The sequence below is a fragment of the Danio rerio genome, chromosome 22, assembly GCF_052040795.2.
Source record: "Danio rerio strain M-AB ecotype USA chromosome 22, GRCz13ab, whole genome shotgun sequence".
NCBI lineage: Eukaryota > Metazoa > Chordata > Actinopteri > Cypriniformes > Danionidae > Danio > Danio rerio.
The window spans coordinates 19,365,657-19,380,824 of NC_141042.1; the positions used below are offsets into that span (position 1 = coordinate 19,365,657).

Sequence of the window (15,168 nt, forward strand, 5' to 3'; positions counted from 1 at the left end):
TGGTTTGTTCAGACCACTCGCCCGTGTGAGGCACACTCTGGATTGAATATGTTTAGAGGTTTTTTTTTTTTTAGTGGTGGGAAAAAGAATGGATCCTGGTTTTGAGAGCTGGGGTTGTGGATTTGATTTCAGAGGGTAATAGGCGTCTAACAGCTTTAGGCAACATAGACTCATTCTAAAAAACGTAGCCCTGTATACATTTCTGCAGATAGCAAATTATGTCGCCATATTAAGGCCCAATCCCAATTCTATTTTTGTACCTCTTCCACTTAACCCTTTAAACAGAGTGTGAAGGGGAAGTGCTTCAAAATTTACCCCTAAGAAATGGGACACCACTACAACCCCTGCACACGTCATTATATGTCTTCGTGAGCTTCATATAAGATCAGACGATGGTGATTGCTGTAGTTATTCTAGTTGCTTTATTTTTTGGTATTTTTCTTCATGAATTCACTGAAGGCAACAATAATATGTTATCGTGTTAATGTGGCAAAAAGCTTGTAACTGTAGTGTGCATTTACACCATGGCCATTTTCATCAATGTAAACACACGAAAACAACATTATCATTATTCTAGACACTGTAAAAAGGTCATTCCCAGCCACTAGACTTTTCTGACAGGGGATTCGAGTGTCATCGAGTGTCAGAATGTTGTGGGACTGCTGTACAGGAGTTATGATTATAGGGATTATATTAGTGGAAATTTAGAGGTTTTTATTTTAGAGTTTATTTTTTTTCAAAGCATGATGGTAAAACAAGAACATGGTTATAAATTATATTAAAACATGTGCTTGTTTAAGTAAAAATTCATAATAATGACAAAAAAATACAAATTTGTGGATTTCATTACTTCCTGGTGCTGTTATGCAGCCATTGTAGCTGGTGTATTCTGGGAAATTTTCTTTCCTTGGTTTCGAGTGTGGTCCTGAAATATCTCTATTTCGAGGGCTATCTACCCCTTCCCCTTAAGCCTGATTTATACCTCTGCTTCAGGTGACCGGCGTAACCCACGGCGCATGCAACGCGCGTGGCTGTGCATTTATACTTCTGCACGCTGTCTCTGTCGGTCTGCATTAACACTTCCTAAACGCTAATTGGCAGTGAGGTGTAAATGTTCCTCTGTGTCCAGTTTCTTCTCTGCTTTTTTGCTTTTCCTGAACACTTCCGGGATGTACAAGTGGCTCAAACTCGCTCATTTTGAGGCAGGAACCGGTGGACATGCAACAACTTTAACTATGAGGTAAACACAAAACAAAACTTTCCATCCGGAGCTCCTTCACAGGACTCCACACTTGTAAACAATCGCTCGCGCCATTCGCGTGGCTCTCGGTCCCGCCCAGACTCATCAGCGCTACCAAGCCGACCGATCACAGAGCTTACGCTACACGTCGTTGCGACGTGTAGTTACATTTTTTGAGCGGTGCACTTCAGTGACGGCGATGGCCACGGCGAAGGGCTATGCGTAAGCGCCGTAGCATACGCCTGTGTTTGACGCAGAAGTATAAATCAGCCTTTAGTCCTACGCCTTCGAGATAAAGAGATTGGGACACCCCTACCTCTTCACGTGAACGCGTAAAACGAGGGATAGGGATAAGGATAAGGGGAAGGGCTAAGGGGTAGAATTGGGATTGGGCCTAAGTACATATGGCTGCATTTCATCTTTAAAATAAATTCTACAGGGCAGTATGATGCCGTTCCTTTTCTCGCTTGAAAGCTGACCAATTACCTCCGTATGGACGGCTTTTCTGTTACCAGTTTGTCCGATAGCTCGACATGCATGTCTGTGGACTTGAGACGCAGTGAGATGTTGACCATGATGATGGGGTTTAAGTCACAGTTCCAGAATGCAGGTAAGACCAAAACAAAAGCCAGAAAGTACAATTAACATTTAAATAACAGGGTGAGAATGTGGTAAAATCTGAAAACGTGGTGAAAATCAGGCTGCTGTGAGGGCTTTTTTTCTGGATTGCTTTTGAATACAATGCGGTTGGGTTTAAGGAAGGGGGTGGGCGGGTCAATAGGTGCTTTTAAAAAACACAATTGGTTGGGTTTAGAAAAGGGGGTGGGTGCTGGCATTGGCGGTCGGTCAGTCATTAAGTCAGTAGGTTGACAGGGGCCTCTGGTTGATTTACGCAAGAACAGGAGGGAATGGCACTCGCTAGAGAAATTTGAGATCCGTAAAAGTGTACACAGCGGCCTCTGGTTGAGTCGCGAAAATAAAAACGGCAAAAAAACATAGCTCCTGGAATGTATTTTGCTCTCTCCATAAATGTTTATAGGGGTAAGGAATCAGAATGAGTCTGGGTTGGCTTTAGGGAAGATGCTGTTGAGTGGTCTAGTCGAGGGGGCTCTAATACTCTGAAACCTTCTTCCTGATGGCAAGAGCTAGAAGAGACTGTGGAAGGTATGGGTGGAGTCTTTAAAAAATACTAGGAGCATCGTAAAAAAAATGTCCAAATACAAATTCATATGTGTAATATCTTAAATACCATCATCTCTTGATGCATGTTTTCAATGCTTTAATTATAAATTATTTTAGTATTTAAGTAAGTCTGAAATGCAACTGTCCTTGTATCATGATGAAAAAAGGTGAATACGTTTGAAAAAAGATTCTGAATGACTCTTACTCATTTAATTTCACAGTGAAATAACACACTGCTGTCTGACACACTCCCTGCTGCCTGATTTTTTGCTGTGAAGTAAATATTATGCACTGAATCTCATATACTATTGCATAAAAACAGTCTGAAGTCAGTTATTCAGTCAATGTTTTATCAAAATGTGAAAACCTGCCAGGCTGCAGTTGAAATCAACCTGCAGATAAAAGTAAGACCCTGCTGGTGTTCCTAAATTAAAAAGATTCATTTTAATATACACAGTATGTCCAGCTTCACCTTGAGAGTTTAAAATTGATACCTTTTTAGTCCCAGCAGCAGATGCTGGCGATTCGTGCGTCATGACCTCAAAGAAAGTCTTCTAGCCAGCCCTCTGCATTATACAAACTATGACTAATATTGCTTTTACCTCGTCGCCGGTGAATAAAGCTCAAAGTGTTGTCCAATCAGATGCTACGTGTTAAATGATGGAATAATGTCTGTCTGAAATGGTGTGTGCTTTGGTACAAACCTTGATAAGCAAATGGATACAAGAAAGTCAAAGATCGCTGAAAAAAGCTTTTCAGATATCTCACCAAGGACAAATCTAATAATACCGTATATTTGAAAAAGAGCAGAATGAAAGAGAGCCAGAGAGAAAACATCTAACAGGCAAATAATTTCATTTAAAAGAACATGCAGTACAGCTGTACAATTATACGGTAAAAGATTGCAATCTTGTTTTAAACACCCACACAAACTCTTCCTAAATGGCAATGGTTTGGTTTTGTCTATTAACCCGTTGACAAGTAAACTCGCAGCAGATCTGCATTTGTGCTGCTGCTAAAACAAAGAGGGCACATGGAATGAAATATTGTCATTTTGGTGTTGATTCAGACTACACTTATCTTACGTTGCAGTCTTTGACGACATTCATGATGTAATTAGAAATTTATATCTGGAAACTGACTTCTACCAGAAAAACTTTAGGAGGCAGATAAACGATTGAACATTTATTGTGAATGGTTTGCATGAATGCGAATTCATTACGATCCTTTCATAAAGTTCTTTGGCGTAAGCCCCGTCTATAGTGCAGAACTCTGGATGAGCTGGCAGATCCTGCCTGAAGATGAAGGCAGGGCGAAGCCAACCCCCTGAGTGGAGACGAGGCCGACCTGGTGGTGGTGGGGAAGGGGGGGGGGGTGGAGAGAAACTTCCGCGACATCATCTGAGTACAGCGAAACAGATTGTTTAGATGGGCTTATATACATGGCTTGCTTTGTTGTTATAGGCTGACGAGATAATTATTATGAATGACGTGACATCTCAGTCTCCCTGGTAGAACTATAGCTAAAGCTTTCATTTCCAGAAAACTAAACAATAGTGGCTTTCGCACTAGAAGGCTCAGTTCCCAGGGACAACCCAGGCTCATTATTGATACATACCCCTATATACATTTCTGAAGATGCCACAATACATCCGAGTAAGTATGTTTTTTGCAGTACTTGTTTGCGCAAATCCACCAGAGGCCGCTGTGTATGCTTTTTCAGATCTCAAATTCCTCTCGCGAGTTCCATTTGCACCTGCTGTTCTCATGTAAGTCCACCAGGGGTCCCTGTTGACTGACTGACCGACCGACCATGATTTTTACCGTTTTCAGATCTCACCACATTCTCACTGTTATTTACTTGTTTATTTTATTTTATTTTTTTTTTGTTTTATCTGCTTTCTGGAGTCTTTTTTTTGCCAGACTCAAACCCAGGGCTTAATTTGTGCTGGAACAAGTTAAATCTGGATCCGGCAGTTAAAGGAAGGATCAGAAAAGATTATAGATATATGGGACTTTCTTAGAGCTTGAGGGGAACTTTACAGCACACAGTTCATGGATCAGTTTCTTCCTGCATTTCACAAGTGTAAGTTAGTGTGATTAAAATGGTTGCCTAATTGTTTTCTCTTGCTTGCAAATTATTTATTTAATTGTTTTTTGTTACTTGTAACCACTTGTACTGTATCTGGTATTGTGTCTAAAACCACGGTGAAAAAGTGACACGTGCAACTTTGTTTAAATGTGTCTTTGTTTAAATCCACTGCCATTGCTATGGCCACCATCAGCTGTTCCTATACACGTGCAGTGGTCAAGTTTAAAAAAAAATTTAAAATAGTTCACTGTGTGGATTAATACTGAATGTGTGTCACTGTTTTACTTAAGGTTAACAATATAGCAATATGCTGGTGTTAAATTGCATTGCTTTAATGCACTCCTGCATTGGGCTCACACATTTACTCTGCATTCTGACAACTTGATAAGTTAGATCAGGGATTACCAAACTTGTTCCTGGAGGGCCGGTGTCCTGCAGATTTTAGCTCCAACCCTAATCAAACACACCTGAACTAGCTAATCAAGGTCTTACTAGATATACTTGTAACACCTAGGCAGGTGTGTTGAGGCAAGTTAGAGCTAAACCCTGCAGGGACACCGGCCCTCCAGGACCGAGATTGGGCACCCCTGAGTTAGATAGTTGATCTATCATACGCTGAACGCAGTCAACCAATCACAACAAACTGGGTCATCGGACCAATCAGCGCAGATTAGCATCACGCTAACGAGGGGTTTCAAACAAATGAATCGCTGAACGAATCAAATAGGAGTCATTGGGATAATTACGTAAAAATAAATGCATATTATAAGACAATGAACGTGTTTTTGATCTTGCATGCATATCAGTCTGTTGTTGAAGACCCCCAAAACCAAAATATGACCTTTTTTAATGCATATTAGGGGATCTTTAAAACCTTAGGGATAGTGTAAGTACATAAGTCAGCAAACAGTACTAGTAGTTTCTAGATATTGTTTCATTTTGTGCCTTTAACCAAGAAAGAATCTAGGTGAAAGCACAGGAAAAGCCTTAGTTTGTTTGATAAGATATCTTTATTCATATTATTTACTTATTTGCTGATTACTTTCAAAGTGTATTTAGTTTTATTTCCAATAGAAAATTCTACATGTCACTTTATTAAACAAGAAAATTGTGATTCTGAGCTCATCCAGAATCCTGCAGCTCTACAGCGCAAGTTATTTTAGTTTAAACCTACAAGCTGCAGTGTTTTCTCAATTAAACTGAACTGATTGCCAGAGCAGATGTCCTCCAACCAAAAGTCATTAACTTCTGAGGGTGATTCGTTTGAGAGGAAAAGCTAATCACGAAAATGTTCTAAAGTCCGAGGAGAGCAGATTAGCATATTTAGCATGAAAATAAACAGAAATGAGTCACATTTTGAAATATTATCATGCCGAGGAACAATTCAGCCTTTACTTTCAGTCGGCCAAGGTAGGTAATGGGTTATTTTCTGACCATATGGTCTTTAACGTCAGCAACAAAATTACACAAGTGTGTGTGAGCACAGAATGTGTATATGTTTATGTTCCCTAACCATTACCTTGCAACAATAACAGCAAGAACTTTGCCAGTTTCACAGTGAGTCATCAGACCCGCTCAGTCCCAAACAGATGCAAATACGGTGTAAGGTAAAAGTTTCTTGATGAGGAATTCAGATAACAGCTGATTCATTCAGACATCATGGTCTTTATGAATATGTAAAGACTACACCTGATCCATGTTAATCATGCAGAATGTAAATTTCACTCTCACAAATGCATAAACAAGGATGTAAAGCCATAAAAGTGAAACGTTTCTAGGATTTGACTATATTCCAAGTTATTCAGTACTGCTAAGAACATAAAAAAGGACATAGACTCACATGCTGTGCATATGTAAAATATCTTTGTGTTTAACATTGCAGCTCAAGACAAGGACGTTTTCTGAAAGAATTCATTAAATATGCATATGTTTCAGCATGGTGCCTACATCCTACGGTAAATCCCCTTAACTCTGATATCTGCATGGAGCTGTGCTGTTAATTTTAAAGACCCGTCTGCCCTTTTTAGTTGTTTAAATATTTATAAAGTTTTTTTTTCTTCTGCCAACCTTTAGCTCATATCCTGCTCCTATTGATGTGCCCCTGTTATTGAAGGGTAATTTATTTCATAGAGGGAGACAGTAAATAACTGCTGCATCCTTGCTTATTCTGTATTATGGTAATGAAGTTGCATAGAACTAAAACTGATTGGATATAGTGAATAGGGCTTTTGAACAATTCTGGTTGCTTTACTGGTCCATAATCATTCATTCTATTAGGAAAGAAATATTCAGTATCTTTTTAAGACAAAAGTTTTCCCTGGCTAGTGTTCTAGAGGCAAATATTGTGTTTTTGTGGATAGAAGTAACTCTATTTATCATTATTTTTATTATTGTAAACCAGTATCTTCTGGCAGATTATTAGTTTTATAAAAGCAGCTTTCCTACAATGTAAATGTTAAACAACAGCAAAACCATACTTATATTTGTGTTATTAAGCTTTACTTTCTTAAGCGATTCTAAAGCCTTGTGTTCTCACTTCATACTTTCTGAGGTAATAAGATATACAAATAGCACACAGTGGTTACTTAAATTGAATATCAGTTACTTCAAAAACATTACTAGAAGTGTCCTACATTCATTTAGTCTGGGAGAAAACCTGTCACTCACATCACTTACCAACCACAGATACAGTGCTGATAGCCGTCATTCCGTGTTGGAGCTAAAAATACAGTCGAGAGCGTTTAATTCGTCTATGATTTTCACACCATTAACAGGTCGTCGGGTCGCTTCATCTCAAAACAGTGCGAGAGCGCGAAAGGTGAGAAGCGGGAAAAGCGCGCGCTCTCGCTCAGACACACTAACTCAAAGGCAGTCCTCGGCATGAGGATATTACACTTCAGTCATTTGTTGCCATGGCAACTGTGTCCTGACCGTCTGAGCTAGCAAGCTTACAAGAGTTGTGAACAGTCTATATATATTAAATTAGTTTTTTAGACTTCAATATGCTGCAGCTAGATATGAGAGCAATTGTCTTCTGTCCTCCATTCTTACTGTATTTTTATGATAAATTTCAAAACCGTGATTTAAGGAAAATTTTTGCCTGAATTTTTTTATTATAAATTTTTTTAAGCATTTTTGTATTGTCTGATAAACAAGTCAATTCTTCATTTGTTGGTTTAGTTTTTCTTTTTCTTCTTTTTTGTTGCTTTTTTTTTTTGCTAAGTCAAATAGTTTTCTCATGAGACCTAGCAAAAAGCTTTGTTACAAACTTGTGTGAAAAGATTAAAGGATACCCACAACTACTTTAAATGAGTACAAAATATTTTAATTGCTCTTCAGAGTACAAAAACTGCACAGTTTGATCGCTGTATCACAGATTTAAGTGCCTATATGCACTCTAGAGCAGTGGTTCTCAAAGTGGGGGTCGGGACCCCCCGAGGGGTCGCGGAGCAATGAAGGGGGGTCGCCTGGTGATTTCCAAAAATCTATTTATTTTTATTAACACATAAGAATTAACATATTTTATATATAACTATACTGAAAATAAAAATTGTCGTTTATAGTTACTATATACTATATAGTTACTATAGTAGCTTATAGTTACTAGTTCTATTGGATTGCGACCCCTGGGGTAATTACATTATATTAAAGGCAGCAATAGCGTCAGATGCATTTTGATTTTATAACATCAGGTTATACTTTCTGGCACATTTAAAGCACTGACACAAATTTAATTGCTGTGTCTGCTTCATTGCATGCAAGGTTTCTGTATTTATAACCACCTCAAAGGATATTGGGGGTCGCGAGTCACTGGCATTGTTATTTTGGGGGTCGCGGGCTGAAAAGTTTGGGAACCCCTGCTCTAGAGCAGTGGACCTCAACCACCGGGCCAAAGATGAAATCAATAATTATTTTCATTTTATTTATTAACTGAGTCTGAACAGTGTTTTATTTTGAAAAATGGCCATTATCTCTCGGTTACATCTATGTCACTTTCTTTGGAAAGTTTGTTTGCGAAGGGGAAAAGACCCATGAAGGAAAGACCCATGATCTGCCAAGGAATAGATCCACAACTTATTTGTTACTAAATCAGGTGAATCTACCATGGCTGTGCAAGAAGATAATAATAATAATAATAATGATAATAATAATTCTCTTACATTTATATAACGCTTTTCTAGACACTCAAAGAGCTTTACACAATGGGGGGAATCTCCTCATCCATCACCAGTGTGCAGCAACCAGGATGGCGCGATGACAGCCATATTGCGCCAGACAGCAGACCACACACCAGCTGATTGGTGGAGAGGATATAGAGTGATGAAGCCAATTATGATATGGGGATGATTTGGAGGCCACGATGTCGGAGGCCGGTGGGCAAATTTAGCCGCAGGGAATTTTTAATAACCACAGAGAGTCAGGACCTCAGTTTAACATCTCATCCGAAAGACCTCACTCATTGAGCAGTTTAGGGTCCCCTTCACTATACTGGGGCGTTGGGACCCACACAGACCACAGGTTGAGCGCCCCCTGTTGGCCTCACTAACACCACTCCCGGCAGCAAACTAGCTTTCCCATGTGTTTTCCCATCCAGGTACTGACCGGGCGCAGCCCTGCTTAGCTTCAATAGGTGACAATGTGAAAGTTGCAGAGAGTTGCTGGCGGCAAGAGTTTGCTCCCGGCGATCAACTGCTGGAGTTTGCAAGGACTGTTCACATATCTCGTCTTTTTTGCTCAAGTGCAAATGGCGTGCCCTTCCAGAGGCATCCAGCTGAATAAATCTTGTGAGCACACTACGAGACAAGAATTTTCCGATCAGCTTCAGCTTTATGGAATATGCACATTTCCTTAAGACTAATTATTCTCAGATAAATACAGAACACTGCAGTGCATTATTTTCTTTCCATCAATAAAACTTGTATCAGAGTGACAGCAATGTTTTGTCAGCTTTTTCTAGGTTGTAGGTCACCTAGCAAGCCCCCATCCACCCTGTCCACGGTAAAATTGTCAAGCGTTGATAGCTCTGCGGTGATGAAAAGGTTGAGGACCACTGTAGAGTATACTGTTTGCTTATTCTAACATAAAAAGGTAAGTATTAGTATACAGATGTTCAGTCCAATATAGGCCTAGTCAAAACTAGACACTAAACATTTTTCTGGGCCGTATTAATTTATTGATTCTTTATTAAAATGCAAAGCTGACAGAAATGAATACGGCCTAAATGGAGTGTCCGCTAACCTACATATGATTCAATCAACCCAGGGTCATTCTAATTACGTACCCCTATATATATTTCTGGAGGGAGCAAAATACATCCCAAGACATACGTTTTATTGCAGTTTTTATTTTCAGGAATCCACCAGAGGCAGCTGTGCATGTTTTTTGAGATCTCAAATGTCTCCCGCGAGTGCCATTCACGCCTGCTGTTCTCTTTTAAATCCACCAGAAGCCGCTGTTGACTGACTGATTTACTGACTGACCAACTGACTGATACTCCCACCCTCCCCCTTCCCTAAACCCAAGTAATAGCATTTTAAAAAGCATGAATTGCCCGCCCACCCCCTTCTCTAAACCCAACTGCAGTATTTCAAAAAGAAATCCAGAAAAAGCCCCCTGATTTTTACCATGTACCATGTTAGATTTTGTCACAATCTCACCTTGTTATTTAGTTGTTTATTTTAGTTTTTTTGTTTTTGTCTTACCCGCTTTCTGGAACAGTTCTTCACCGGACTCGAACTCTGTTGTCGCAGTCAATTTCGCTCTGCGTCTCAAGTCTGCCGGAGTCCATATGGAGATAAAGCCTGATTTATACTTTCACCTGGCTCTTCATAGCGAACCTCCGCTGACTGCTCACACACCTCCCAAAAAAGACGAGGCATTTATCCTTAATGCGTTTGCCATTGTGATACTCTGACAGGGAGCGGTCAAAAGAAACTGACAGTAAAATCCAACAGATAAACAGAGAAGTATAAAGTTTCTGGAACTATGTTATATCATTAGTATTGTTCAAGATTTTTAAACTAATTATTTTTATCAATTATTTTAATGATTATAAAGACTACTGAAAAATACTGACTTTTTATTTAACCCACTCAACAATACACACATTACTGTCTGGCTATTTTTTTATCTACTGATATGCTAAAACAGCAATAATGGTCCAACATTCCTGACCATTATCACCAATAAAGCCTAGAAAAACAGGCCATCAGTATATTGTAAACCGATAGGTTCAAATATTCCTTTCCAGTTATCAAATAAAGAATTTGTTAATTATTTTTTAGTTTTGTAACTAATAAATTGTTTAAATTCATGTTAACCTATGAATGGTGGAAAAACATATTCTGTTATTGTGTATTAAAACCACCCAGGTCTCCACTTTTGCCATGGTCTCTCTTTTTGGTTTTAACAAACTTATCCTTCAAATTTTTCCAAGCTTTTACAAAAACTGTCCTCCTTTCCCACAGCTGTTGCAATTTCACCAGGTTCTCCCTATGAGCACGCATGGACAGATCATAAAGACGCCTGTACAGTTGTACCTGTTTCAGACAAAATCTCCAACAAAGGATTCATATTTAATTAAAATGAAACGCAGCGCCATGCGAACTGGTCGCTCAAGTTTTAAAAAAAATTGTATGCTCCACCAGCTGAAATCCTGTCACGTGCACCCAAATCGAACTAGCAGACAGATCGAATATAGCCAGGCTTAAGTGGTCAGCTGGTAAGCGAGAAAAGAAACGGTGTCAAGCGTTCGATTTAAAGATGAAATGCAGCCGTATGTATCTCTGGCTACATAATTCACTATCTCCAGAAACGTATATAGGGCTACATTTTCAGAATGAGTCTATATTGGATTCAATCATAAGATTGTGCCAAAATGTCTAAAATAGCACCATGAGAGACAAGCATAAATATAAATGCAAACAAAGTCACTGATGGTCAAATGATTCGAAGTACCCAAATGAGTATGTGTTATTAGTTTAAGTGGTTGTTTTTCAGGAATAACATACCTTCTAATGTCGCGACTGACCAATCAGAATCAAGAATTCCAGACATCCATTTAATAAAAACATATCTGCAGTAATTATGTTACCCTGATAATTATTGCACACTCCACAGATGTGACAAAGTTGTTTACTCTGAAATATAATTTGTTTATTTGTTCAACCACAGAGTGATACTGATTCAACAGATACAACAATGGTGTAATGCAGATTTTTTTTTTATTTGCCTCGTTTTGTATTGAGGGTCATTTTCAAGTATGCCATGAGTAAGCCTGAATGCTTTGTCGTGATATCCCATCAGTGTTTCACAATAGTCCCTACACCCCATTATTCAACTAAATTAGTCCTCGCTGTCATCTATGATTGTCTGTTGTTTAAATAGGAAACAACACTGCAATAACTCCCATTAAAACATTCAGTCAGTCTCTAATTACAATGTTTGAGCAGCGTCGTGTAAAAATGAGTTGATTTGTCACAGTTATTTAAGCTATCAATCATGCATTAACAATATCTGGCAGAGAAAATAAAGGGAAAAAGGCATTTCTGCTAATAAAGGACTACAGCCAAGATCTAAAATCCATTTGCTAACTGTCTTTGCCCTCTTGACCTCCCTGCTTATGTTCAAACACCCGTTGCTGTAGCATCTGAAGGCAATCTTAGCGCCTTTTGCTGTAGATCAGTGCTATGATCAACACATCACGACTCACTCTCATCCTACACCCACTCATTTCAGGCACACTAGCATATAGTACTTCAGTTTGCAGAGTGTCATAGAAGGTGCTAGTGCCATAACAGTGCCACCTACTGTACAGCTGGTGATATGTGGACACAGTATTAATCCCATCCGTCATCTGCACCTTTCGCACTTCCAGACTCACATTTTATGATTAAATGATCATTCTTGTGCTGTGTTCAGAGTCACAAACAGCGTGACTCAAGATATGTCATGTTCACACAATAGCAGATTACAGTATTACGGTAGCCACTGTATGATGATAGAGCTGATAACTGATGTTAATTGTTGTTGGGGCGACAAAATTATTAGCCTTCCCTTGATTTTTGGGCTTCTTTTCAAGTGTTACCCATTATATTACTTATATTATATTTATATGTTTATATTACTTTTAACAGTACTTGAATAATGGTTTATTGTAGACTAACCGTTACTTTATTATGAATTAATGATGAGTTACATTGCTTGTGGTCATTTAACAGACTGCAAAGATTTTGGTCTTTGGTGCTGGGGGAAATGGAAAAGATCTTTAACATGCAGCTGGATTTTGACCCAGTTTCATTGACTTTAGGAATACCTAATGGACACTTTTTTTATCAGCTAATAAGAAATTGTATAATATATAAACCTTTGATTGACGAAAAATATTTTACCTAATTGGATAAGTGATAAATCTCCATCACTTTAAGATTGACACAAGATCATTTTTGAGTTACTTTATACATTTCTGGAGACCGCACAATATGTCCCAGGAGGTACACTTTTTTGCCATTTTATTATTACGATTTTTTGCCATTTGCGCCTGCTGTTTTCCCATAAACCCACCCGAGGCTACTGTTGACTGACTGAATGGCTGACTCACTTATCGAACAATCGACTGACCCAACCTCCTTCTTCCCTAAACCTAACCAATTTTATTGATTGACCCGTGCACCCACTTTCCACAAGCCAAACAACAATTTTCATTAGCAATCCAGAAAAAGAAAAACCCTCCTTTTCCAGAAAAATAACTGGAGAAAATAAATGCAAGACATGTTCATATAGGACACTATTAACAAGGCTTTATGAAACCATTTTTTAAAAATTGGGCACAAAAGGGTTTGTCATTTTTCTAACTTAATTCATTAGACTATACTAGCTGTTGTATGGATGTTAAAGGTACTCATAATTTTAATTCAATATAAACATAAGTTTAAACATTTAAGGCAACCATGTAAGACTGGGCACACACCAAAAGCAAACTTTGATGATTTAAAATTGATTTCTCCCCTTCCAATAGTCCTAGTTAAAGTCCTGATTGTCTTAGTTGTTCTAAAAACTATTTTATTCAATTTCCTTTTGTGTTTGATGCATAAAAAGTGGTTCAATATGTTCAGAAGAATGTTGGACTTGCTCAGATCATGAATTACAACATGTTGAATATTTACGATCAGAACTCAAATGCGCATACAAGCTGGAGATTAGCACATGAAACTAAGCAATATCCAATCAGGAAGCACGATGACAAAAGATAGAAACATAACAAACCCAGTCATGCTGCAGCACTAAGTGAAATGGATTTGAGCAGCAAAGATGGAGGATCAGCTTGTCGATTTGCGGCAATAGCTCGAATGTCTATTCAGTTATTCGTTCATATATGTCCACCATGTTTATTCTCAAGTCTCAAGAGATTTCCTGTGTTCACATTCGAGACTCTGGTTGAAAATCTGTTGGTTTTTGTCAGATTGTGGCACACTATAGGAGCAAAATGGCAAAACTGAGATTTTTTTTTTGTGCTTATATTTGTGGTTTTTAACTTAATAGTCTTTTATATAAACTATATAAGTTTTACCTAATCTATTTATCTTTTTTACAGTAAACAAGGTAGGTAGCATGTGTCTTATTTGGGTCCATGTCAATTGTCCTTATGCATCAAAAAGCCAAATTGAGGTTTGTCTCTTCTAGGACCACTGCTGATAATTTCTCACCAGTTTTTTTTTCCAGGAGCAACTGAAAACTGTGGCTTCAGAGATTTTCTAAACTGGACTTGGTGCAGGCCTGGATTGGCTAATCTGGAGCACCAGGAGAATTTCTGGTGGGCCAGTCTGTGTTTTTTTGGCTGTGTGGGCCGGTGACCATGTTGCTGTGCCACTGAGTTAAAATACGGATTCTGTTCTAGGCTGAATGTACTCACAGCAGCCCCACTCTTTTTATTTATTACTTCGCTGCAGCCTTTATCTCATAGCCCCACTATTTTTTACTTATTATTTTGCTGTAGTCTTTTCCCGTAGCCCCTATCTTTTTGTTTAGTATTTCTTGTATCCCAAATCATTTTCATTTATTATTTTTTGACAGCATCATTGACAAAGTACAGTTGAAGGTAACACTTTATTTTGATGGTCCATTTGAGTATTAGTAGACTGTCTGTCTGTTGATACTGCTCCTTTAAGATACATTTAAATGAGTATTAGAAACTTTACAAGTACATCTCAACTCAAACTAACCCTGACCCTAACCAAGCAGTCTACTTATAATCTAATAAGAATTAGCTGGCATGTAGATGCAATGTAACTTAAATTTAACAAATGGACCATCAAAGTAAAGTGTGACCAAGTGCATTAGTTGTTGATGTCGCAGTCGATGAAGTAATTATCTTTTCACTCGACTCGTACCTTGCTCAAACAAGCAAGTTGTTGTTGGTGATATGCGAGAAAAAATAATAGAAGCTAAAAATGAATAGAAAGTGAAACTGACCAGGCCAAATGTACTAAGCTGAGTATCTATTTCTATATCTATTTCCAGCGAGAATACAAATGAAGATGTTGAGATGTTCAGTAAGCTAACATTACACCAGAGCAAAACAGCATTTTCTGCAAACCATTATTTATGCTTATTCATTCATTTTCTTGTCGGCTTAGTCCCTTTATTAATCTGGGGTT

General features: G+C 38.4%; 1 long non-coding RNA gene across 1 annotated transcript in view; it reads right to left on the reverse strand.

Annotated features, from left to right (window-relative positions):
• LOC147831554 (uncharacterized) overlaps positions 1-7,383 on the reverse strand; it is a 42,404-nt gene extending 35,021 nt beyond the window's left edge. The window contains exon 1 of the long non-coding RNA XR_015521903.1: positions 7,190-7,383. This is a non-coding gene — a long non-coding RNA (uncharacterized LOC147831554). The remainder of the gene's footprint in view (positions 1-7,189) is intronic.
• Between the last annotated feature and the right edge of the window lie 7,785 nt (positions 7,384-15,168).